This window comes from Cynocephalus volans, chromosome 5 (genome assembly GCF_027409185.1).
Source record: "Cynocephalus volans isolate mCynVol1 chromosome 5, mCynVol1.pri, whole genome shotgun sequence".
In the NCBI taxonomy this organism is placed as follows: Eukaryota; Metazoa; Chordata; class Mammalia; order Dermoptera; family Cynocephalidae; genus Cynocephalus; species Cynocephalus volans.
This window is the reverse complement of record NC_084464.1, coordinates 111,418,765-111,445,730: the sequence shown is the minus strand read 5'-3', so window position 1 is coordinate 111,445,730 and position 26,966 is coordinate 111,418,765. Positions and strand designations below refer to the sequence as shown.

At 36.2% G+C, this 26,966-nt stretch overlaps 1 protein-coding gene across 6 annotated transcripts in view; it reads right to left on the bottom strand.

Moving 5' to 3' along the window:
- Positions 1-26,966, bottom strand: part of CEP57L1 (centrosomal protein 57 like 1) — a 65,312-nt gene that overhangs the window by 24,717 nt on the left and 13,629 nt on the right. The window contains exon 1 of one of the 6 annotated variants that reach the window (XM_063097060.1): positions 16,913-16,943. The exons of the other annotated variants lie outside the window; for them this stretch is intronic. The gene's annotated coding sequence lies outside the window, so the exon portion shown is untranslated. Of the gene's footprint in view, positions 1-16,912; positions 16,944-26,966 lie in introns of those variants that run through there. 6 annotated transcript variants of the gene reach the window in all.

Sequence of the window (26,966 nt, the reverse complement as noted above, 5' to 3'; positions counted from 1 at the left end):
CTTTGTAGTATATTCTGTAGTCAGGTAGTATAATGCCACCTGCTTTATTCTTTTTGTTCAGGATTGCTTTGGCTATTCAGGGTTCTTTGTTGTTCCATATGAATGTTAGGATTGTTTTTTCTATTTCTTTGAAGAATGTCATTGGCATTTTGATAGGGATTGCATTGAATCTGTAAATCACTTTGGGTAGTAGAGCCATTTTCACACTAATTCTTCCAATCTATGAGCATGGAATGTCTTTCTATTTTTTGTGTGTCCTCTTTAATTTCTTTCATCAGTGTTTTGTAGTTTTCATTGTAGAGATCTTTCAGCTCCATGGTTAAATTTATTCCTAGGTACTTTATTTGGTAGCTATTGTAAATGGGATTGCTTTTTTGATTTTTTTCCTGCTAGTTCATTGTTTGAGTATATAAACGCTACTTTTTTGTACTGATTTTGTATCCTGCAACTTTACTGAATTGTTTATTAGTTCTAAGAGTTTTTCGTAGAGTCTTTAGGTTTTTTTACATATAAGATCATGTCATCTGCAATTAGGGACAATTTGACTTTGTCTTCTCCAATTTCAGTGCCCTTTATTCCTTTCTCTTGTCTAAATGCTTTGGCTAGAACTTCTGGTACTATGTTAAATAGGGGTGGTGAGAGAGTGGGCATCCTTGTTTTGTTCCTGTTCTTAGAAGAAAAGCTTTCAACTTTTCCCCATTCAGGATGATGTTAGCTGTGGGTTTGTCATATATGGCTTTTATTGTGTTGAGATACTTTCCTTTTATACCTAATTTGTTAAGAGTCCTTATCATGAAGGGATGTTGAATTTTATCAAAAACTTTTATTTATTCAGATGACCATATGGCTTTTGTCCTTCACTTTGTTCATGTGGTGTATCTCATTTATTGACTTGAATATGTTGAACCATCCTTGCATCCCTTGGATGAATCCCACTTGATCATGGTGTATAACCTTTTGGATGTGCTGTTGGATTCCATTTGCTAGTACTTTGTTGAGAATTTTTACATCTAAGTTCATCAGGGATATTGGCCTATAGTTTTCTTTTTTTGTTGTGTCTTTGTCTGGTTTTGGTATCAAGGTGATGCTGGCCTCATAGAATGAGTTTGGGGAAATACCTCTGCTTTGATTTTTAGGAATAGTTTGAGGAGAATTGGTAATGTATCTTCTCTAAAAGTTTGATAGAATTGAGCAGTGAAGCCACCTGGTTCTCTGCTGAAGTGAAGCTGTCTTCTCTGTTGGAAGATTGCTGATTACTGATTCAATCTCATTATTGGTTTATTCAGGTTTTCTATTTCTTCTTGGATCAGTCTCGGTAGGGTGTATGTGTCCAGAAATTTATTCATTTCCTCTAGATTTTTAAATTTGTTGGAAGATAGTTGTTCATAATAGTCTCTAAAATGATTCTTTGTATTTCTGTGAAATCAGCTGTAATGTCTTTTTCATTTCTGATTTTTGTTATTTGGGTCTTCTCTTTTCTTGGTTAGTCTAGCTAATGGTCTATTAATTTTATCTTCTCAAAAAAAGCAACATTTTGTTTTACCAATCTTCTGTATCATTTTTTGGGGGGGGGTCTCTATTTCATTTAGTTCTGCTCTAATCTTATCGTTTCTTTCTGTCTACTAATTTTGGGGTTGATTTGTGGCCTAACATATGGTCTATCCTGAAAAATGATCCATGTGCTGATGAGAAGAATGTATATTCTGTAGCTGTTAGATGAAATGTTCTGTGAATGTCTGTCAAGTTCTAATGGTCTCAAGTGTAGTTTAAATCCAATGATTTTTTTGTCTAGATGACCTGTCCAATGCTGAAAGGAGTACTGAAGTCCCCAACTATTATTGTATTGGGGTCTATCTCTCCCTTTAGAGCAAATGATATTTGCTTTATATACCTGAGTGCTCTGATGTTGGATGCATATATATGCGTGATCATTATATCTCCTTGCTGAATTGATCCCTTTATCATTATATAATGTCCTTTGTCTCTTTATAGTTTTTGGTTAAAGTCTATTTTATTCAATATAAGTATAACTATTCCTGGTCATTTTGGGTTTCCATTTGCATGGAATATCTTTTTCCTTTCCTTCACTATTAGTTTATGTGTGTCTTTACTGGTGAAGTGAGTTTCTTGCAGGCAGCATATAGTTGGGCCTAGATTTTCATCCATTCAGCCATTCATTATATTTTAAGTGGGGAATTTAATCCATTTATATTCAGGGTTGTTAATGAAAGGTACTGCCTTTCTTATGCCATTTTATTAATTTTTAATGGTTGCCTTGTATATCTTTTGTTCTTTTCTTTCCTTCTTATTGTTTGTCTTTTCTGTTTGGTGTTATTTTGTAGTGATAAGGTACAGTTTCTTTCTCTTTCTCATTTGTGTATCTGCTCTACTGTGGGTTTTATTCATTCTCATGTATTCACACGATGGTAATTATAGCTCTTTTGATTACAGATGTAGGACTCCTTTGAGGATTTCTTGTAGGGCCAGTTTTGTGGTAGTGAATTCCTGTGGTTTTTGTTTGGGAAAGACACTATTTTTCTTTCATTTGTGAATGATAGTTTTGCTGGGTATAATATTCTTGGCTGGCAGTTTTTTTCTTTTAGCATTTTGAATATATTATCCCACTCTCTCCTAACCTGTAAGATTTCTGTTGAAAACCCTGCTGTTAGTCTGATGGAGATTCGCTTATAGGTGACTTGATACTTTTCTCTAGCTGTCTTTAGAATTCTCTGTTTGCCTTTTACTTTTGACAATTTGGCTGTTGTGTCTCAGGGAATACTTTGGGGGTTGAATCTGTTTGGTGATCTTTGAACCTCTTGGATGTGGATGATCGCATCTCTTCTAATACTTGGGAAGTTTTCAGCTATTATTTCCTTAAATAGGTTTTCAATATTTTTTCCTTTCTCTTCTTTCAAAACACCAATAATATGGATGTTTGTATGCTTAAGGTTGTCTGATAGATCTTGTAGGCCTTTGTCATTAAAAAAATTATTTTTCTTTCTTTTGGTCCAACTGGGCTAATTCAAAAAGCCTTTCTTCAAGTTCAGAAATTCTTTCTTCCACTTATTCTAGCCTGTTGCTTAAGCTCTCAGTTGTATTTTTTTATTTTGTTGAATGAATTCTTTAGTTCCATGATTTCTGCTTGGTTCTTTTTCATAATGTTTATCTCTTTGTCAAATTTCTTCTTCAGGTCTTGGAATTTTTTTTTTTTTATTGTGATTTCTATCTATATTTTCTTTCATCTTGTTCTGTTTCCTTAAGATTATTGTTTGGAATTCCTTTTCAAGCATTTCACAGGTCTCTAGTTGTTTGGGGTTTGGTTCTGGAGAATTGTTGTCTTCCTGTGGGTGTCATGTTTCCTTACTTTTTCATGCTTTTGTGTCTCTGTGCTGATGTTTGGGCATCTGGTGGAGCAATTGCTTCTTCTAATTTTTGGAGGTTTTTTTTGGGGGGGGAGTAGTTTTTGAAGGAACAGATTATTTCATTAGAAACATTCTATATTGAGAGTTAGGTTGGGAGTTTTAGGTTTGGTTATGGGTGAGTGCAGTAATGTAGTCTTCATGTGACTGCTTTGGTTGTATTCAATCTTGGAGTTGTGGGTGCCTTTATGGCCTAGGTGGTGGGGCCCTCAGCAGTTTCTTGTTGGGGTGGGTGACACTGGGTAGGTTTATGGTTTTTGTGGCTGTGGGCACAATGGACTGTGTGCAGCCAGGACTGCATGCACCCAGGAGGGTCTGGTACACTCCCTGCACTCTCTGCTAGGGTGGGAGGCTCCGGAAGTCTCCCAAGTTGGTTGGGTCTCTTTGCTCCAGGGGGAGGTGGGCAGACTTTCTAAAACTTCCCCTTTGGAGTAGGTGGATCTAGGACAGTTTACCAGAGATGTGTGGGACTGCACACACCCTGGAGAAGCAAGCACACTTCCCGTACCTTCTGTGCTGGGGTGGGAGGCTCCGGTGGGCTACCAGAGTTGCGTGGTGGGTCTCTGTGTTCCTGGGGGGAGGTTGGCAGACTTTCCAAAACTTCCCCTCTGGAGTTGGTGGATCTAGGCAAGTTACCAGAGACACATCGGACTGTATGCACCTGAGAGTGGCCAGTGTGCTCCCCACACCCTCTCTGCTGGAGTGAGAAGCTCTGACAGGCTTGCCAGATTTGGGAAGGTCTCTGTGTCTCAGGGTGATGTAAGTGGCTTTCTAAGCCTTCCCTGCTAAAGTGGGTGGATCCAGTTGAGCCCATTGGTGTACCCAGGAATTGCTGATGTGCTCCTCTTAGCTTCTCAGCTGGAGTGGTAGGCTTTGGTGGGCTAGCCAGAGCCAGGTGGGACTCTGTTTCCCCTAGAGAGTTGCGTGGGTGCCACACTGAGGAGGGCAAGGCCAGTTATAGGTGTGCCCACTCAGTTAGCTCTCAGGCTCTGGAGAGTGCAGGTACTGGCTCCCTCTGTCCTGGGAGTGTCCTCTCCATTGCTCTGGACTGCCTGTTCCCGGGGGTGTAAGGCAACTCAGAGACTCAAGTGCTGGAGTCTTTATGTGCTGAGGGGACCCTAGGGCTGTGGAAATGCCAGGGCTATTGGGTCCCTGGGCAAGTTGCACTCTAGTGGCTCAGGTACCAATCTGGTGACTTCCAGTGGCAGGCTGGAACTGAGGAGGGTGGGGGGACTTTAGCATGCATTGCACTTCTGGAAAAATGTGGCCATGTGGGCTCCTAGCAGCTCCCCATGCTGGGCTCACAAGGGTTGCACGGTTACCTTATAGCTTAAATTGCAGGCGTCTACAGTGGAAGTGCCAACTGATTCACCTCCACCCTCGGCCTACCTTTTCCTAGCAGTGCAGAGTCTCTCCAGTCTACATGCCAGTCTTGGTTGGTGGTCAGGTGTTTCCCATCTTTCTATGTGGCCATCTGGAGTTTCCAAATCCTCACAATTTTGCTGGATTCTGGCATTTTCTCCCAGACACTGTATTCTACGGGCGACTATCCACTTTTTGTTTTGGACTTTCTTTGCATTAGAAGAAAGGGCTGGCTGTCTCTAGTCAGCCATCTTGACATCTCCCAAAGCCAGTATTTAAAGCACTTTTCTTCAGAGAAGATTTCTATTTGTTTCTGTGACATTCTTGGGGCACGTGAAATCCAAAGCACCATTAAATTAAACTTTTACATTGAGATTTTTTTGGCATGTGAATTCCAAAGTCAAACACCCAAGAGCACAGGATTGTGATGAAGATTTCTCAGGAAAGATTCTTTTTGTCTACTCTAGTAAAGCCAGGGATGAGACAGGCAGTGTCATACTGAAGAGCAGATTATTTTCCTAAATCATCCACAGGAGGCTTCACCCTTTGAAGATCCCAGTTTTAAGTTTAAATCCAAATCTATTACTCACAACACCCAAGCTCAGACTTCTTCTGTCCCATGCAAACAGGGGTACCTCCTTAAAGCCCAGGTTCTGGGCCATGATGGATCAGAAGATGCCCTCGGGGGTAAAAGGAGGTCTAGGGCTCATTTATTCCTATGGAATTAGGCTTTCCCATTATTTACAGCCTCATATTTTCCCCTTACTTTGCTGCCAACTCAGCCATGCTCTATAAAAAGATTTTTTAAGGCATTTTATACATTTTTAATGTGTTTTTTTTTTTACCAGAAAAAGTTTCTTTGAACATTTAATTTGCCATACTGCTTAAAACAATATACTGCAATAGCTTTAGACATATTTTAGAGATACCAACTGCTCTAGACAAACCAGTTTTAGATGCACACACAGAATATTTATTCTACAGAAAAAAGAGTTACGTATTTCACTCCAGCTATAGTTCTCAAAGCTACTCCATACTGTGTTCTTCAATCACAGTTAAGTGAATATATCTGGTTAGTCACTAACTCAATAGAGTTCACTAGCAGTATTCAGATAATAGAATATGTAGTAAACAATCTGTAGCCCGAAAATAAGAAAAAGTATCAGAACCTAATTAACATACTTAAAGCACACTATATATTCAACTTTAAAAAATATTCAATGACTTTATAGAAATACCCATAATAACTATTAAATCCTAGAAATTCAGAAGCAGTTTAAGTATTAACATTTCAATGACTATCACGTAAAATGTATTAATAGTAGCAGCAAATCCTACATTTAATATACTGATCTTTTGACATTCAGATTGATCCATTTAACATAACTTATAATTAACTTTAAAAATAGCCCTTGCTGGATTTGAAAAATTACCATTTTGCAGTCATCACCATAAGGACTGATTTAGGCAAGAAGTATTAAAGGATACTAAATCATGGAGTGGGATGGGGATTTTGATGAGGAGCAGGATATTTGCATGGTCCTAAAGTATCTGCCCCATAGACTGCTTATAAGATGCAAGGAAAAAATAGTGACTATATAGTAGAAAAACCAAACATGACTTTGGTAGGATGATTAAGATTAACATCACCTATGACAGATGGATAGATGGATATCATGTGCCTCCGGATATGAAACCCTGAGAAGGACACAACATGACTTATGCAGTATTCTGGCCAGGAATGTATAACCTGAATCTCATCGTGAGGAAACATCATAAATAAAATGAAAAACATTCTATTTAAAAAAAAAGGGGGGGAGGGCCACTGTTTTCTTCAAAAATGTCAATGTCATAAAAGACAATCACATTTCTGGATATATATACAGAAGAACTGAAAGCAGGATCTTGAAGAGATTTTTTTTTTTTGCCTATATTCATAGCAGCACTATTCACAATAGCCAAAAGGGGTAAGCAACCCAAATGTCCATTGACAGATGAATGGATAAACAAAATGTAGTAAACAGATACAGTGGAATATTTAAAAGGAAGGAAATTCTTGGCCTAGTCCGTGGCGCACTCGGGAGAGTGCAGCGCTGGGAGCGCGGTGACACTCCTGCCGCGGGTTCGGATCCTATATAGGAATGGCCGGTGCACTCACTGGCTGAGTGCCGGTCACGAAAAAAAAAAGACAAAAAAAAATAAAAGGAAGGAAATTCTGATACATGCTACAATACTGATGAACCTTGAGGATATTATGCTAAGTGAAATAAACCATCACAATTTGATAAGACCAGTACTGTATCATTCCACTTATATGAGGTATCTAAAGTAGTCAATCACATAGAAACAGAAAGTAAAATGGTGGTTGCAGGGAAGGAGTGAATGAGAGTTATAGTTTCAGTTTTGCCTTATGAAAGTTTTAGAGATTGGTTGCATAACAATATATGGTAGGGGAGACAAGCATGTTAAAAAGAAACATTCAATGGTTTCAGTTCTATAATGAAAGCATGAGTGCCAGAGTGCCATGGGAACACAAAGGGGAGATTAACTCTTCCCAACGGATGGAGAGATAAATAAAGTCAGAAATAATGTGGAATTATGAACAGTTTGAAAGAGGAGTTTGGGTAAATACAGCAGAGTGAACATACACACTGACTTCTGCTTTCTCTTAGAAACCCACTAAAATAATACTAAAACAAATTTTAAAGAAAGATTAAACCTGCAAAAGCAAAGAGATCAGTAATGGTAACAACAGACTTTGGAAAATGGAAAACAGATGTATGAGTAGTCATAGGCTTAGCTAATGCAAGAAGGCAGACAGACTCTTAACCCAAATAAGAAAAGTCACTTTTAAATTTACCCTGCAGAACCACTGAATGGCTCAGCAATTAGTACACCACTGTAAGCAGTAGCCAAGATAGGGTTGAAAACCAGTGAACAGGCTGAAAGTTTAACACAGAAGTAAATTATATGTCCAAATATCCTCCTCCTCTTTATGCACATCTGAGATGTTTTACTCTCATCTGAGAAGATAAAAAATTTTTTCATTTTTTCTTTTCTCGTAAGAGAAAATTATTATAGAGTATCTCTGGATTGGGGGACACTTGGCACAGTTGAGGGTAGAGTATCAGACCGAAAGCAGGAAGATTCAGTTCCTAGAATGTCCACAGTCTACATACCCTAGCAGAGATGAGAAGATCCTTGTAGGGAAAATACAGGAAAATGGTCAGGGCCCCTCAGATGTTCAGAACTTTGCCGAGCATTTGCTGAAAATATCCACATGCACCCAGGTGTTCCTTGGTTATTGTCTAATGTAATTGCACATTTGTACCCAGGGGTCCTGGGTTATGGACTTTAGTATAAAGTATGAGCGGCTCTGATCCACAGGGCCCCCTGCCCCTGGGATGTCCCTGGGGGGGGGCCACAGGGAGGCCACTACTGCTGCTGGAGGCTGTTGCTGCCAGTGCCCCTGGGATGTCCCAGAGGCCACCGCTGCTGCTGCTTCTGCTGCTACTGCTGCTGCTGCTGCTTCTGCTGCTACTGCTGCTGCTGCTGCTGCTGAGGACTGAGCTTGTGTTGTCTGCCAATGGCTTCCGGGATCTTTCCCAATTACCTAGTGTGGGCCTGCGTGTGAGGGGTCTGGTGACCCAGTCTATACAATGAGTTTGAAGGATCTGAGCCCTAGCTCTGACTATACAAATGGAAACTTAGTATAACTAAAATAATGAAACATTTTGGCTTTAGTTATGAATTACTGTAACCTGACAACTGGTGTAGTTGTGTAGCTTTACAATCCTTATCTAGGGAATCTTATGAACAGCCCAAGTTATCAAAGGTACTAAATGATAAAATAAACGAAATGTATGGATTTGGAGTTTCCAACCAGTTTGTTAATGGCCTACTCTTAAATATGAGTTGTTTAATGAAGTCTCACCAGACATTGAGGAAAGATATGAAAAACAGAGGCCAAAACAAATAAGAAGTTTAATAAGAACACAAAATTTGGAAATACACAATTAGTGGACCGTAATAACCTGATCGAATTTGACTGGAGCACAGTGAATAAATGTTGGCAGTAAGAGATAGACTGAAAAGGTATGTGATGGCCAAACCACAAAGGATTTGTATATCACTAAGAAGCTTGTATTTTACCTGATTAGGCAATGGGGAGCTAATGAAGGATAAAAAGGGGAAAAATACAACCAGGTTTGCACTTCGACAAGTTTATTTACAAGGCCCTGAAGTGGACAGATTGAAGAGGGAAGAAATTATATACAGAAGGACAAATTAAGAGGTACTGAAGTAATTCAAGCGAGGAAAACATAGGCCTGAAATAAGACTGGGGTAGATGAGATGAATATAAAAGATACTTAGAAGAGACAATCACAAGGAGTTAGGAACCAACTAGATGTATAAAATGGGGGAAAGAAAAAACTCAAAAATGCTCTTAAAATTTTCACTTGGGCAAGTGGACAGATGGTAGTGGCTATAAAGGAAAAAATGAATAATATAATAGAAGCTACAAGTCTGAGGAAAATAATGACGTCTCTTTTAGACATGTCGAATTTGAGATGCTTATAGACAAAGCACTTCCCAGCAGACAATGAGATATAAATCAGGAGGTTAGGTGAGCAGTCTAGGCTGAATCTAGGGATGCAGATTTGGTTATCAATCACCTAAAGACAGTGTAAATAAAAGCAATTTTCAGTGCACACATGCACAAAAGGGGTGGCTGAGATTCACTGCCTCCGTCCATCAGAGCCCTACTATTATCTATTCATTGTGTCCTCCCTCAGATGTGTTGAGGCAAAATTTTAAAAAGTTAACAATCACATATTTAGGAGACAAAAGGGTTGAGCTCAGAATGCTAACATTTAGGAGGCAAATGAAAAAAGAAAAACCCTCAAAGACAATGAAAGAGGAGTGATCAGAGAAGTGTGAAAAAAGCAGGAGAAAGTGATAACAATGGACTCAAAGTGGTAACAAGTAATTACTTAATATCTATGTCTAATGTGCTATGCTCAGCAGAAATATGAAGCACATAGGATATGGCTTCTGCTATCAATCTGACTGAGTTTGCAATATCCCTGCTGAAAAAAGACCATACACAAGACAACGAGAGGGGGGAAAAATACAGGGGGTGAGTCAACAGTATATCCAGCAAAATTGGTTTGCTTATTTCATAACTATTAATAAATTGTTATTGACTATTCTCCAAACACATTATCTTAAATGAGTTTGAATATAAGAAATATATTATTACATAAATACAACAGCCAGTTTTTCAGAGTACAAGGTAATGCCAATATTTTACAAATACTTTCTAAGTTATAATATAGTATATATAATTGTTCATGTGCACAGTTAATTCAACACATGCTAGAAGAGCTACCTAATTTCCAAGAAAACTTATCAAGTGCTGAATTTAATATGACCAAGTTTATGAATGTTTTACCTATTAATTAGATTTCTCCTTACTAAATTTATATCCAATACGTTTAGAACTTAAAATGTCCAAGATTACTTAAATGATTAGATTCCTCATCATCTTTACCAAGATTTAGTTTGACTATTCAGTTTATGAGAAAATGCTCCTGATTTAACATAAAGTGAATAAGGAAGAATATAAAATTGTCTAATTATAGTCCACTTTAAAAAGGACAAAAATAGGCATAAATAAAAGACCAAGTAAATGTATTAAAATGTTAATAGATGGACAACAGACTTTCATGTTCTTATTTCTACCTTCCTATACATTCTCTACGATGAACACATATTACTTTCATAATGAAAAACAAAAATCTACTAAAATGGTTTTTTAACTAGATTTCCACAGAGCTAGAAAACAGCTGGATATGTAGAGTATCAATTACTTATATGGATATCTGTTGGAGGCACTTTGATATTTTCATTTGTAAGTATCTGACGGAGTTTGCATGTTTTGTCCTCCCAAAACTCATGTGGAAATTTGATCCCCAGTGTGGCAGTGTCAGAAACTGAGTCAGGGGGGCAAATCCCTCATGAATGGATTAATGCACTTCCTGGAGAAGGGAGGATTAGTGAGTGAGTTCTCGCTCTATTAGTTCCCACCAGAGCTGGTTGTTCAAAAGGCCCTGGCACCTCCCCCCACCGCCTTGCTTCCTCTTGTCATGTGATCTGCTTGTACCCGCCAGCTGCATGCTGCTTTCCACCATGAATAGAAGCAGCCTGAGACCTGTGCCAGATGCAGCTCTCCCAGAATTGTAAGCCAAATAAATCTTTCCCTTATAAATTACCCAGTCTCAGGTATTTCTGTTACAGCAACACAAAATGGACTAATACAGTGTCTCATGCTTGCTATCTCAACACAAACTCAGTGAGGGCAACACGTTTATTTTTTCTGTAAATTTCCACAGTCCAAACTCCTATGTTCTGCAAAGGGGCACTGTATCCTCAGGGCCTAATCTAAAAAATATTTGTAAAATGAATCCCCTGAATTTAATTTGTTACATCAACAACTCTTTTCTATTTCCCTATGCTAATGTTTGTTATGGTTGAACCCAACAATTCAGTAAATACTGTCTTCACTTTAAAAAATACCATATGTCATGCTTTGGTATGTACTTTTTGCATACAGTGTTTTAATTTAATAATCATTTTATTTAAGTAAATAATAATTCTTAGGATTTTTAAATATTATGGGTAATATTTCTTCAGGAAGCTCTAACTTTTTTCAAATAAGTGATTTTGAAGGGGGTTTCAACATTCTTACAATATTTATTATATTTATCGTAAGTATAAAGGTATACTTACTTCTATTGAACTTAACTCATTTCTAACCATTTCTTTTTTTAGAATGGTTGATGGCAAACTTAATAAATGGAGAAAGAGTTTAGAGACTGGGTCAAAAAATATTAAAAGTTGGGCCGGCCCGTGGCTCACTCGGGAGAGTGCGGTGCTGATAACACCAAGGCCCCGGGTTCGGATCCCATATACGGATGGCCGGTTCGCTCACTGTCTGAGCGTGGTGCTCACAACACCAAGTCAAGGGTTAAGATCCCCTTACTGGTCATCTTAAAAAAAAAAAAAAAAAAAAAAAAAAATTAAAAGTTGACAGAACTAATATTAGTTACTACAGATCCACTTTCTAGGCCTTTACATTTTTTTTCCCTCATAGGTTGGGCATACTCAGAAGTCAGAATTAACAATGGGAGTGTACAGATTAGTCAGGCTGCCCAAAGGGGAAATGAGCTGTTGGACAATGATAAATAACTAAAGCTTACCTATATTTAAGTATCAAAATGTATTTCAAGTAGTTTTAAAAGAAATGTTTCTTTTAACCTACTACTTTGCTTCCATTTAGGTATAGTAAACTCAATACAATTTAATCTTTGGGATGACTTGAGGATATCATCATAGCATTTTGATTATGCGTAATGACATTCAGAGACCCACAGTGATGCTTGTTGGACTGTTAAATCCCTCATTGGAAGGAAAGTCCCAGACTGTCATAGATTTTGTTTTCTGTCTTTTCACTTCTTGCTCTCTCCTCCCTTGCTGTCTGCTTATGAAGTGTCTGCTTACTTGCTTTTAGCCGAACACCTTTCTAATTGATTTCTCAATCTATAACAAATAAGAAAAAACAAAGCAATCAAATCTGATTCATTAAACATTACAGGTGAAAAATACCATCTCTGGCTGTCTCTGAAGCATGCTAATTATACTACATAGGGTGCTGTGAGAACCCAGAGGATAAACATCTAACCCAGAGTCTGGGGATTTCAGCAACAGCATACTGGAGGAGCTAGTTCTTAAAATAATACATGAAGAATGAATGACTAGGATTTCACCAGCAAAAGAAAGTGAGAGAATGGGTAGAGGAGCTGATGAAGTATACAAGCAGAAGAAATAGCATGGTAATAGTAAAAATGATAGCTCACATTTATTGAACACTTCTAATGATAACTGACTTATTAACCAAAGCTATGAGGCACAATTATTTCCACTATACAGACGAGGAAACTGTGGCACAGAAAAACTGCTTCATCCAAGGTCACACAATTACTTAAGTGGCAAAGTAAGGACTTGGCAGTCTGGCTCTAAAGTTCACACACTTAACCACCACACTATATTACCTAACTATGCAAAATTATGAAAGCAAGAGAGAATTCAGTGTTTTGAGTGATCTACTACAAGTAATTTACTAAAGCTGAAAGACTGTATATGTGCCTGGGTGCTGCAGAAGAGGAAGCAGAAACCAGATTTGAGGAGCTTTGTATGCCAGGCCTAGGTGTTTGGATTTTACTCTGTAGGCAATAAGAGCCATCCAGCAAAGAAGAAGCATGATCACATTGCCTTTCATAAAGATTTTTGTGAAATTAGAGTGAAGAAAAAAAAACAAAGGCTAGAAGTCCAGGTAGGACACTATTCCAGAACTCTATGTAAAAGGTAATAAAGACCTGAACCAAAGCAATAGAAATGGGAATAGAAAGGAGAGGACAAATTAAGAAAATTAAAATGTGGAATTCATAAAATCTATGACATGGAGGAGGAAAATTAGTGAAAGGAAGAAATGAAATAAAGCTGTAGCCAAGGCAGAAAACAGATTTTGAGGGAAGTGGAGGTGGTATTAAAAATTCATTTTAGGCATGTTTAAGGTGATGTGGGATAACAACAATGCAAAAACAACAGCTAACACTTACATTGACCTTTCTATGTGTTAGACACTGGTCAAAGAACTTTACATGTATTGATCCACTGAACAGTCAAGGCAACCCTATGAGATATTAATATTAATTTCTTTTTACATGAGGCAACTAAGTAACTTGCCCAAGGTCATGGAGTTACTAAGTAGCTGAGCTAAGATTTGAATCCAGATAGCAAGGATCGGACTGTATTCTGCCTTTAATAGCAACATGTCAATTGTATAGATGAGTTTAGCATTCAAGAGGAATGATTTAGACTAAAGACGTAATTTGAGGGAGAAAAGAAATCTAGGGTTATCAGTGGTGGGAGGGGGGAGGGAGAGGCGATAGGAAGAGATTGGACAAGGGGCATAAAGAATAAGTACAATTTGTAACAATATATATCCTAGTAATATTGATTTGATCAACATATGTCAACATTGAATCCCAAAAATATGTATAATCAATTATGATTCAATAAAAAATATATATAATGAAAATAAAATAAAATAAAGATATAATTTGGAAGTCATCAATATATATAGATGGCAGCTGAAGCCATGAGTATTCACTTTTAGAGTATGCAGTCTATCTCTAAGTGTGGTCCTACAATCAGGGAAGAATACCTTGAGGGTGTTTATTAAAAGCACAGATTCCTGAGTCTCACCCACGTCCAAAGAAACAGATATATCTATATATCTCTGGGGATAAGGCACAGAAATATGTAGTTTTAATTAACTATGGAGTTATTATGAAAATTAAAGTTTGATTACCAATGGGAATGAGTAAAGAAATGTGTAACAATGACACTGAGTTTATTAGAAGTGTTTCTACAATAAGAGTAAACAAGTTCTGAAGAAGGATGAGGGAAAGTGTCTGATGGGTTTTTGATCAAATCTAAGCCACCACCTATTATAAAATGCATTATTTTTTTATGTACCACAAGAGAAAAATACCTAAAATAGACCTCCAATATAAAGCTGGAACAACAGAAGGGCTACAGATGCAATGCAGGGTAAATGGAAAATAAACCTATCACTCAGAAAGAGACAGCAAGGAAACTTGAAAGTCTAAAAGATACTATTGGGCCGAGCCCGTGGCGCACTCGGGAGAGTGCGGCGCTGGGAGCGCAGCGACGCTCCCGCTGTGGGTTCGGATCCTATATAGGAATGGCCAGTGCACTCACTGGCTGAGTACCAGTCATGAAAAAGACAAAAAAAATAAAATAAAATAAAATAAAAGATACTATTCACACAAATTTGCAATCTGAATTTATACAACCAATGGGGTCAAAAACAAAGCAAAGCAAGCAAACAAAAAAACAAAAAAATTTTCAGACAGAGAATTTAATTTTAAATGGCCTCAGGTTGGTAGTAGTGCAAATAAATAGCAGAGGCAAATGTAAATCCTTCTGAAGTAATCTAACTTTAATCTAGGCCAATAATGATTAGAAGATGTTTCCCTATTTTAGAAATTTTTTAAACTGTGAAAAAATATGTCTTAGAACCACCAAAATACAGTAAATAAAATATATACCAAGCTATTCTGAATAGCCAGAATCTTTGGGAAGGGGGCTGCTACTTTTTGGTTCTCAAATGTATTCCATACATAATTTCATGTAGGTATTTGATTTATTTTAAAAGAACTATAAAACAAAGACAGACTATTAAAAACTATAAAAATCCTTTTCCATCCCATCACATTTAACCATTTTCATAATTCCTCTAAATATAAAAGTCTCATCTATTTAAATACAAAACAAAAAAAACAATGAGGAAGACCAGCCCACCCATACCTGTATGCTAGAATCCCTGTAAATGCTTCCACACTCTCTGGGACTTTCAGAACTAGATGCAAAGTTCACCACAGGCCTTGGTAACTGTATAGATACAAGTTATACAAGTATACAAGTTATAGATACAGGATGAACAGGATGAACAGCAAATTTTCTTCCTTCCAAAGATGATAATTTACAGTCCTAGTCTGACCCTTTTTTTTTTTTTTTTTTGTCTTTTTCGTGACCGGTACTCAGCCAGTGAGTGCACCGGCCATTCCCATATGGGATCCGAACCCGTGGCGGGAGCGTCACTGCGCTCCCAGCACCGCACTCTCCCGAGTGCGCCACGGGCTCAGCCCCTAGTCTGACCCTTGGTATTCCTTCTTTCACTCATAGGCCACAAAGACTAATTTAATATTTTCATTATATCCAGAATATACTAGCTGTTTGTAAGAAAAATCAATCCTTTCTTAACAACACCACAGTTAAAATTCTTTGCGCACTTTTATAATTTTCCAGGAAAGCAGTGTATTTCTAATTCAAACGTACATTTTGCATCTTTTCCAAAGGCAGTATAAACACTGTACAAATTACACACCATAGTTACCTGGGAGCTTATAAAACTGCAAATTTTATTTATAACAATATATCCAAATCATATAGGAATTTCATCCAAATAAGTTGCTAGAGGACTAAATTGCTTTATACTGAAAATAAGCACCAACTGATCACTGTGGGGAGTTCCCTAACTCAAATGTGTGACTTACAAATAAATCAGTTATGCAAACAACCACTGCTACCTTCTCCCTGCTTCTAGTAGGTGCAGGTCCGCAGAGTCCTTCTCACAGCACAGTTCTGTCTAGAACAAATAATACAAGAATTCTAATCTGACCCCCATTCTTGCTACTCCCCCCCCAGAACACCTCTTTTACTCAGTAAAGCTGTGCCCTACCCCAGAAGCAAAAGTATACATGTTCGTATGTGTGTATGTGAATGTAGGGGTTTTCTAAGACGGCGGAAAGAAGTAACATTTCCACATCCTTATCTATAGTTTAAAATTCACTTTCCCACAGAAACAAGGGAATAATGGTTTTAGAGTGTCACTGCTTTTCTAACCATGATGTAATCATATTGTTTCTAGGTGGATCTGTGGAAAATCCACTCTGAATGTCAAGGTCAACCTTCTCAGTAACTCATGGGATGAAATTTGTTAGTACAATTCATATATCATATATATTTAATTTTATTTTTTATTTTTTTTTCTTTTTTTTTATTTTATTTTATTTATTTTATTTTATTTTATTTTTTTGTCGTTTTTTCCTGACGGGCACTCAGCCAGTGAGTGCACCGGTCATTCCTATATAGGATCCGAACCCGCGGCGGGAGTGTCGCCGCGCTCCCAGCGCAGCACTCTACCGTGTGCGCCACGGGCTCGGCCCTATATATTTAATTTTAAATATTTTAAAATGGCTCATAATCCCATTACACAGAAACCCCTATTAACATATTTTTAAAGAGTACTATATCCACAGGTAACAAAAGGTAAACAGCACAGAAAGGCACAAAATAAAATGTAAAAAATTTTCTGTTCCTGAACTGCTGATTCGCAACTATACCCACAGCCTTCCTCTCTCTGAAGATAACCAACAGCAATAGTTCTTAAACAGAAAGAAAAACAATTATTTATATACCTAAGTATTTTTCTTTTGGTGACTTTCCTGTCATATATGTCAATCAGCAGGCAATTCAGGAAAAGGTTCACCAGATTCTATACTCATTCAATTTGTCTGGTTAAAAAAATAAAAAGGGTTCATCAGATTCTAGAAGCATGGCAGTCTTTCAGATTAGAACACCACTGATTCATTCATCACCATTACATCCCTTTGCACTGTTGCTACTCTCTTGGGTTTAGTGTTGATGGACAATTTTGTTAGTCATTTCTCTTTTATGTCCATGGGTTTGGGGGCAGGACTGAATCTGCACAGTTCTATTAAGGAATATAATGTAATGGAAAGGTTTCTGGATTGAGTCAGAAGACCTGGGTTCTTTCCTGTTTCTGACATTTATATGGCATATAGTCACTTCCTTTCTCTTAGCTCTGAAAAATATAAAGTATTATATAAATATACAATGGTAAGAGTGGCAGTGATAATAAACTGTTTACCATTCTTTTGTGGGAGTCTCAGTTTCCTTAGAACTAAACCGTTAAAAATATTAATCTCTGGCATAAATTCTTCTCTCCCTTCCATGTAATATTTCAATTTCCTGTATTTCTATTTCCCTAATTCTTCTGAATTGTCAGGTTTCCTTTCTCCCTAGTAAACAATATAATTTTTCTTTGGATATAACATATATTCTTGACACTAAATTATTCCTGCAGGTTTTATGACTTTACGCAGAAATGTTACCTTTATATGGACTTTTGCTCATATAATGCATTTTCACGTTTCCATTCCCTCTAAAGAACAAATAAACCTGTAACATATTACTTGAGAAGGCAGTATAGCATAGTGGTTAAGGGGGCAGGCTCTGCAGCCAGACTTCTTGGGAATGAATCCTGTGTGATCTGAGGCAAGTTTCTTAAACTTTCCTCTTACCTATAAAATGGGAATAAGAAGACTGTCTACCTATTTAAGAGAACTATGTGTAATGAATCAACATAAAGTACTAGAATAGAACTTGGTGCACACTAAGCACTCAATAAATGTTAGCTATTATTGATATTCAGAAGTCCTTATATTTTAGATATTATATCCAAAATTTTGTCAGTAAAATCACTGATGTGCATTATGATACTCAGAAACCACAAAATCCAAAATCTCTTTTGAACTATAAAAAACTAAATTATATCCAGTATTTCAAAATATTATATCATATTATAATCCTAAAGTCTCCAATAGGTAATCCCAAATGGTATATAAGATGAATTTTCACAAAGTGGAATGCTTGATTCCCCTACAGTATTTTACATACTTATAGTAACCTTACACTATTACTGCACAAACTCAATTTTTATGCCTTATGCATTTCTCCAGCTCCAGCCCTTCGTAAGTGACAATATCACTTTGGGGTTTGTCCTGGTTTATTTATTCTTTACTTCTGCCCAACATGATAATTTATTGTTTATCAAATACTGACTCCATTTCTCTGAATTTTAACATGAGTTCATATTTACTTGAATGTCCAAAGGCACTTCAAACTTATCCAAAATTTAACATATCATCTTTCCCCTAAAAACTGGTTTTTTTCATGCATTCTTAATCTCACTTTATGGTATTACCACCCTGCCCCCAACCCTCAAGTTCTGAGGATTTCAACACATAAAACACTTCTTGAATTACCTATCCTCTCCCATCCTCACCACCACTGCCTAGACACCCTTGCCTAGGCCCTCAACGTTTATCTCCTGGACTATTACAATGGCCTTCTGAAGTGATTTTCCTGCTACTAATCCTGCCACACTAAAACTATCTGTTACTGTGCCTCTAGAGTGATCTACCTAAAATTACAATCCAGCCACGTCACTTCAGCACTTAGAACTCTTCAGTGATGGCTCAGTGCACTCTTCAGTGATGGCTCAGTGCTTTCAAAATAAAGGTCAAGTATCTTCTCAGGGCATATAATGCCCTCCATGAGCTGTTCTCTATCTAGGTCTTTTCTCTTGCTCCTACTGAGTGAATGCATGTTTCTAGTGTTCATATTGTTCTCTCTTCCTAGAATATTCTCACCCATTATGTAAGACACAGTTTATCAGTTAATCCGTTCATGTAGCTTTCCCTTTCCTGGCTCCCTGAGGCTGGGCTAATCAACTTTCCTCTGTGCATACCTATGCGCTTAATATGTTATACTGAAATAATCTGTTCCTGTCTCCCCATTAAACTGTAAGCCTTGAGAACAGGGATCAAGTCTCATTCACCTCTGTCACCTTAGCATCTAAGTCAATACTTAATAAATGCTTGTTAAACATTAATAATAATAAATGCTTGAAATGAATTAAAAGCCATGCAAAGTTCCAAGATAAATCCTACTAAAGTTATCTCAATATAATGTAACAGGAAGACATTTATGCCATTCAGATCAGAGAAGGTTCTAGTCACTGACAGCAGTGTCTGAGTTATTCTATGAAAAAGCTACAGAAACTTAGGTTTGTCATAACATTGTTCTCTTTGGTACTGACAGCTCCAAATTCATAATTCTAATTCTTATTCCTATTAGCAAGCTGCGATATCTTAACTACACTGCCTTTTGACCCATGTGTCTGAGGTGAACAACTGTTCTGAAGGGCTGAAGTAATCTACTGATGGACAGGGATGTTGACAGGCTGATCTGTAAAGAGATACCATTAAGCTCTTACTTTTTTTTCAAACTAGACTTGTTGGCACAGCTTTTAAGTTCTTAACATGAGGAATAGCATATGTTGTTGAATAGTACAGAGGGCAAAAGGAAAAAACTTGATTTTCCTGCCTAGCTGAGGTAGAAGCTTAATTAAGTTAATAAAAATACATTTTACCTACAATGTATGAAAATTTGTATCACCCTCCTCTTTAATGTTCCATTTCTTGGGCTGGCCAGTTAGCTCAGTTGGTTAGAGCTCAGTGTTATATTACCAAGGTCAAGGGTTCAGATCCCCATATGCACCAGCCGCCAAAAAAAAAAAAAAAAAAAATTTTTTTTCTTCATCAGTTTTCAATATGCATATTTTACTTATAGCTGACTGTGCCAGATGCTGAATGTGCTGAGGGCCTTCCAATGTACCCCTAGCAGCCAAGATAGAAAAAGCACAGAGAAGACCCTGTGATTGCTAAACATACAAGTTCACTATTGCTCCTATGAACTTTGCTTGCATCCAATATAGAAGTTGCCTATGACTGTGTCTGCTTAATTCATTTCATTTAAAATTGAAATGACTTTTCAGTAAAACTAATGTTAGAAGTCTGTTTGCTAAGTGTCTAACGTGTGCCAAACTTTGTGCTAAGTGCTAGAGGTGGGAAGAGGAACAGGTCACAGTCTCGAGAAGGAAACAAATGCAATGCCTAGCCAACTTGGAACTCTGAACTCACTCTAAACTAGTACGACTTTGGTGCCCCAGAGAAAGTGGTGTTGACCCCCAAAGGCTGCTTTCATTATGGTAGTTGGCCCAGTTTTCCAGTCCAGTCCAGACTAGTCCTGGCTAAGACAGGACTCCCAGCCTCCTTTAATATGACCACCTTTCATCCTTCAATTAAAAAATTCCTATCACTGCAAATTATGGTCCATCAAAAGACAGAAGGGTTGTAGAGTAGCAAAGACAAAAGGTACAGCCAAAGGCATTCAGACTGATAAGTTCAATCACAAACAATATTGTTCTTATGTACATGAATACTGCCTACAGCTTCTTATACTTACATTATATATATATATATATATATATATATATATATATATATATATATATATATATATATATATATATATACATATCCATGAAACTTTACTGTGCTGGCTGAGAGACCAGAGTGAGAGTATTGGGAACAAGATTTGACAAAATAAATAAATAAATTTTATATACATATATCCTTGATTACAAAAGTAATACATGCTCATTACACAAAATTTGAAAATTATAGGAGAAAATAATCACTGTAAATTCTACCAATCTAAAATATTAACATTTTTGGTATACATTAAATCAGACTTTTATTATTTTAAGCAAGTCAGAATTATAGCACAAAATGTGTAAATTGCCTTTCTACTTAATATTACATGATAAGCATTTTCTTGTATAAGTATTCTTTTAATGGGTGGTTTTTTAATGGCAGTACATAAATGTTTATGTAAGTTACTCATTTTTTCATCAAGATACAGTTTAGAAATTGTATTGTTAATTCAAAGACTAATGCTTTTGGTGCATACTGTCAAATAGCCTGGAGCTGTTTAATTAAGGCATTACTAGAGTTCTTTAAGATTCAGACAAAATTCCTGAAGTTCATAATTCTCACCATGTCCTGAGACTATTTCTCCAGTCAATAATACTCTATTTTAGAAAAAGTTTCTCTTAGTTAACCTCTTATCAAAAGCTTTATGATAATCAGAACCTAGAAAAAATAGAAACTGTACATATATAAATAGAATAACATATACATCAATTTGCCTACTCTGTTGTTAATAAAAGTATCTCTAAAATGCTTAATAGGGAGAAAATGAAATTCTAGAAAATACCTAAAATGAATTTACATTCCTTTTTTTGACTAAGGCTCATATAATTACAGATAAATCAAAAGTGATGAACTCAATTCTGCAAAATACATGTAGTCTTCTATAGTATATTCATATGTGCTAAAAAGCAAAAATTTAAAAACCATCAACTAACATTTGAAAAATATTACCATTCACAAAGATTTTAAACATCAAATTTAGTCTTAACAATCTTAAAAGTATCATTACTATAGTCATTTTGTAACCTATAAGGAAACTGAGACAAAAAGATTAGGTGACTTGACTGTTTTAGTCTGTTTTGTGTTGCTATAACAGAATACCTGAAACTGGGTAATTTATAAACAAGTTTCTTTTTTTTGTCCTTTTTTTTTCGTGACCGGCACTCAACCAGTGAGTGCACCGGCCAGCCCTATATAGGATCCGAACCCGCGGCAGGAGCGTCGCAGCGCTCCCAGCGCCGCGCCACGGGCTCGGCCCTAAACAAGTTTCTTTAGCTTACGATTCTGGGACAGTTGCGTCTGGCACGAGCCTCAGGCTGCTTCTACTCATAGCGGAAAGTGGCAGGCAGCCAGCAGGTACAAGCAGATCACATGGCGACAGGAAGCAGAGAGAGGAAGCAAGAGAGAGAGAGAGGAGGTGCCAGGGTCCTTTAAACAATCAGGTCTCGAGGGAACTAAGAGAGAGAGAACTCACTCATTACTCCCCCCTCCCCCAGGGAGAGCATTAATCCATTCATGAGGGATCCGCCCGCATGACTCAATCAGTTTCCAATCCCCCCCCCCCCCCCCCCCCCCCCCCCCCCCCCGCTACATTGGGGATCAAATTTCAACATGAGTTTTGGAGTGGACAACACATCCAAACTCCATCACTGACTAAGGTCACACATCTAATAAATGGCAAAGCCAGAATTAAACTCAGGTCTCCAGACTCTAAATGTGGTGCCCTTTCTGTTTTTGCATTGCTTTTCACAAATCATAGATGATCCAATTTTTCCTATATTTGGCCTCAAACAAACAAATAAAATTAACAGATTTATTTTCTTAATGCTGTTTATAAATTTAAGCCAAAATTAAGATAAGTGTGCATTCCCTGAGTGTACACACTGACAGTGGGTGAGCCAACTAATATAACTGCTGATAGCAGACAGATGCCAGCTTAAGGTTAACATTTTTCCATAGTATAAATCCACACAAAGAGAAACATGTTTGGTTGAGCACAATTACATTTGTAAATTTAAAGAAAATAAACACTATAACTAGAATTGTTTTCCCTACAAATAGACCCAATGTAGAGATCACAATGGAGAAAAACATAAAACACCTTTAAAGTGACACTTTGGAGGAAATTATTCTCTCCTTTAAAAAAAGCTTACACATATAAACCCATAAATAAATATTTCCTTCCATTTCTTCCTCCTGTCCACTCACTTCCTCCCAACTTCCTCTAACAATGAACTGGACAAACAACTCTAACAAACAACTGGACTTACTACACGGTAATCATTCAATAAGCATTTGTTGCACTTAATTCATGTTGTAGAAATACATAAAATAAAATACACTTAACAGTTAACACACATTTACTTCTGTATATAATGCATACATTTTTTCACATTTAACATCTCTGAAATCAGGATTTACCTTTAAATTATATTTGATAGTATTTTTTCTTTGTGGTATATAAAATAATGCTATGACTACAATCTTTCATCTTGGATTTAGTAAGTAAAGTCTTTACAAAAACATATATTGAGAACATTTTCCTCATGGTATTGAATAGGTAGATGCAAAGTGGTGATCACGGATCTCTACAACTACATAAAGATGTGAGGAATATCCCGTATAGATGGCTTCCCTAACCCATAAAATCGGTGTGTTAGGTCTTCGAGAACTGGAATTGCATTTTATTCATCTTTGTATTTCTAGTATGTGCTCCCAGGGTCTCAACAAAGATGAGCTAAATGATTAAAGGAATAAAAGTAATTTGGTCTGAGGAGGGGAACAGTTGGGGGAAGGGGGTACAAACCACACTACAAAGAAAATTATGAAGATAAGTTGACTTAAAGAACAAAAACAAGAATAAAAACAAATATACTTTTTAATATTTAAAGATTATATATCTACAACACATTAAAGATTTATACTATTAAATAGTATGTACCAAAACATCCTATGGAATACTAGTTTCATAGGATGTTAATTGGAATTGCTTCCCAAATTAAGTAGATCTCCAGATGAATAAATTTGGGGAAATAGGTAAAACAAAATTGACCAATTTCTTTAACTACGAGTCTTGTCAGTATCTTTAATATGCTACTAACATTATGAATCTCCAAAACAGGGATGGAGCATGTATTTCTCAAAGTTATTTGCAACAGAAATCTTTTTTTGAGGATCCTCTCGAGAGATTAGCATTTCACAGAACAGACTTCAGGTAACGCTTACATGTAGAATCTTCAAAGCAGCTCTACAGAGGAGACTACTATCAAGATATTATGAGATATGTAATTGATAACAAGAAATAACAATTGATAATAGAAATGACAAAGAGCAAATTGTCTAAAGCATCTTTGTTGCATACATGGTAATTTATGTTTTTAGTATGGGAGATTAAAGGATGAGAAAGAAAAAGACTGTCCTATAAAAAAGGGTTAAAGAATATAGTGTTTGTGTATCTAAACTCACTTGATTTAGTAAATAACCACTCTGGTATATTTAACTGAATGGCACATAAAAATTGTAAAGTTAACGTACCTTCAAAAGTAGCCGACAGGTATCTACTTATAAAAATTGGCAGGGATAATGCCAAATAAAAATTCATAAGATCTTTGTGAAAAAAGGACCAGGAGATGGGTCTGTTCTTCTAGTTACTAAGATTTATTGTAGCACTTCAGTAATTAAAATAGTGGTACTGGCCTAAAGTGAGACAAAGAGACCAATAGAACTGAAAAGAGAGTCCAAAAATAGGCTTTCATATATGTGGAAATCAGGCATATGAAAAAGAGAGCATTTTCATGGAGAAAGGATTGGCCATTCACAATTTGTGCCAGGATAACATGTTAACCACATTGTAAAAAATACACATACATCTACTCCATGCCAAACACAAAAATAAATTCCAGCTAGACTGAACACCTTCATGTGAACAAAGAAACTTTAACTATTGTAGAAGAAAATATAAAATGTGTTTCAGACTTTGAGTATGAAGAGAGTTTTTTTTTTTTTTGGCAGCTGGCCAGTATGGGGAGCCAAACCCTTGACCTTGGTGTTATCAACACTGCACTCTAACCAGCTGAGCTAACCAGCCAGCCTGAAGAGATTTTTTAAACAGGACAATTTACAAATCAAAAAAGGAAAAGTGATAAAACTATATTAAAATTTACTACATTAAAATTAAAACTTCTATACAATAAGAAACACCATTGATAAAGTTTTTTAAAAAATCAACATATATAACATAAAAGATGAGGATCTGAAATACAGAAACAGTGCCAACTGTACAAATCATTAAGAAAAACAAAAAGCTCAATTAAGGGACAAAAGATACGAGTGGTTTAAAAGATGAGAAAACATGAATAGCCAATAAAACAAAAGCATGCTCAACTTCAATGATCAGGAAAATGCAAATTAAAACAATAAAAAAAAATTTTTTTTTAATTATTTCATACCCATTAGGTTGACAGAAACTTAAAAAGAAGCCTGTTAATATTAAGCTTTGGTGAAATGAAAATCCCCATGTACTACTGGTGGAGTGTAAACTGGTACTGTATAAAATTTTAGAGGGCAATTTGAAAATTGTGATGCTGTGTATACAAGGGTACTTCAAAGAGTTCATGGAAAAAGAGTTAAAAGATAACATGAATCTTTCCATGAACTTTTTGAAGTACCTTCCTAGTCTATAATTTAGTAATTCCATTTCTCAATATTTATAAGTGAACCTTGGAAAAAATGGCACATGTTCATTTGGAGATAGGTACCATGATGTTCACTGCAGCATTGCTTGCAATTGAAAAAAATGAAAAAATAGCCCAAGTATACATTAATCGGGACTGGATAAGTAAATTGTGTCATATTTATACAGTGAACCACAATATAGCAGTGAAAATTTTAAAAACTAGAGCTACATTTAGCAACATAGATATACTCTGAAAACATACCATTGAATGAAGAAAGCAAGTTACAGAATGATAGGTATAGTTAAGATGTCTTCTATGTAAAATTTTCTAAAAACATAAAGACAATATGTTACTGTGCCAAGGGCACGTTCATAACATACAGAATATTTTATTTTGTAGAAAAAAAATAAAACAAATGAGATAAAATATTAACATTTGTTCATTCCAGTGGGTAGTTTAAAGGGTGTTTATTATATTACTCTATTTTCATTTTTGTTTTAAATATTTAATTTTTTAAATGACACAGAATTTTAATATAATACCTGTATATGTGCATATATTCCCATAAAACATGTGGATAAGGAAAATAAGTGTAGAAAATAAAAATAAAGCCACCAATAAGATTGGTTTATAAAATTCATGTCATAAATTGTATATATATGCTAGAGTTGGCTCACAATTCCTTCAAGAAGGGCAAAATGAATATAGATTTGGCAATTATTGTTTTTTAAAAAACTGTCCATTAACATATGCCAAAAATACTGGACATTTAGATATTCAAAGTACATTATGGTAAATTTGGAGAAACAAAAGACAGAAAAATTGGAGAAAATACTAAAGAGCAAACTTGACTTAAGTGGTTTATTCATTTATTCCTAAAAGAGAGAAGCAAAATAACACACAAAAAAAGGACTGTATTCTGAGAAGAGTATGTATGACAGTGTTTCAGAAAGGAGGCTTTTTTGAAAGGCTGAAAAAAGCATCATTGAAATCAATCTTGTTAAGGAATTCAAATCAACTTTAAGGAAACCTTAAAAATAAAATCTAAAGATTTAAAATTTAAGAGCCTTTATGAATCACTTGGGCAACACACACACACACACGTACACACATAATACTTGGTTAACAAGACATTTTCAGCAAGCCAAAAGAAAAACCAAGGAAGCATTTGAAGGCAAAATCACTTGTTACTAAATGGTAGATAATTGGGATAATTTCCTTTAAAAACGTACACTGAAGTCAGTCATCATAGGAGATACTTCAGGTTCAGATAGCTGCAGTGTTTTATTGTATAAAAGGGTCAAACTATTGGGGAGAAACCACAGGTGAATTTTTGTAAACATGTATGATTAGGCAGAAAAGTAGCAAAGAGATGACAGTGTAGACAAATAGCAAGATAATTCAATCAGAGAATAATATTCCAAATTGTAGGAAATCTCCCGGACTAACAATTTGCACTTATAGCACTCAGCCAAAAGCATATGTTAACAACAAATAAGAGAAATACAGCACTGAAATGGAACTGTTAGTCCTGTCTCCTAATGTATTCTAGATAAAGGTCTGCTTTATCTCTTTGCTACATCCCTAGGCTGACTTCAAGTCCAAAGGAACAGTTTTGAAGAACAACACTTACATAGTTGTAAAGATTTAGTATA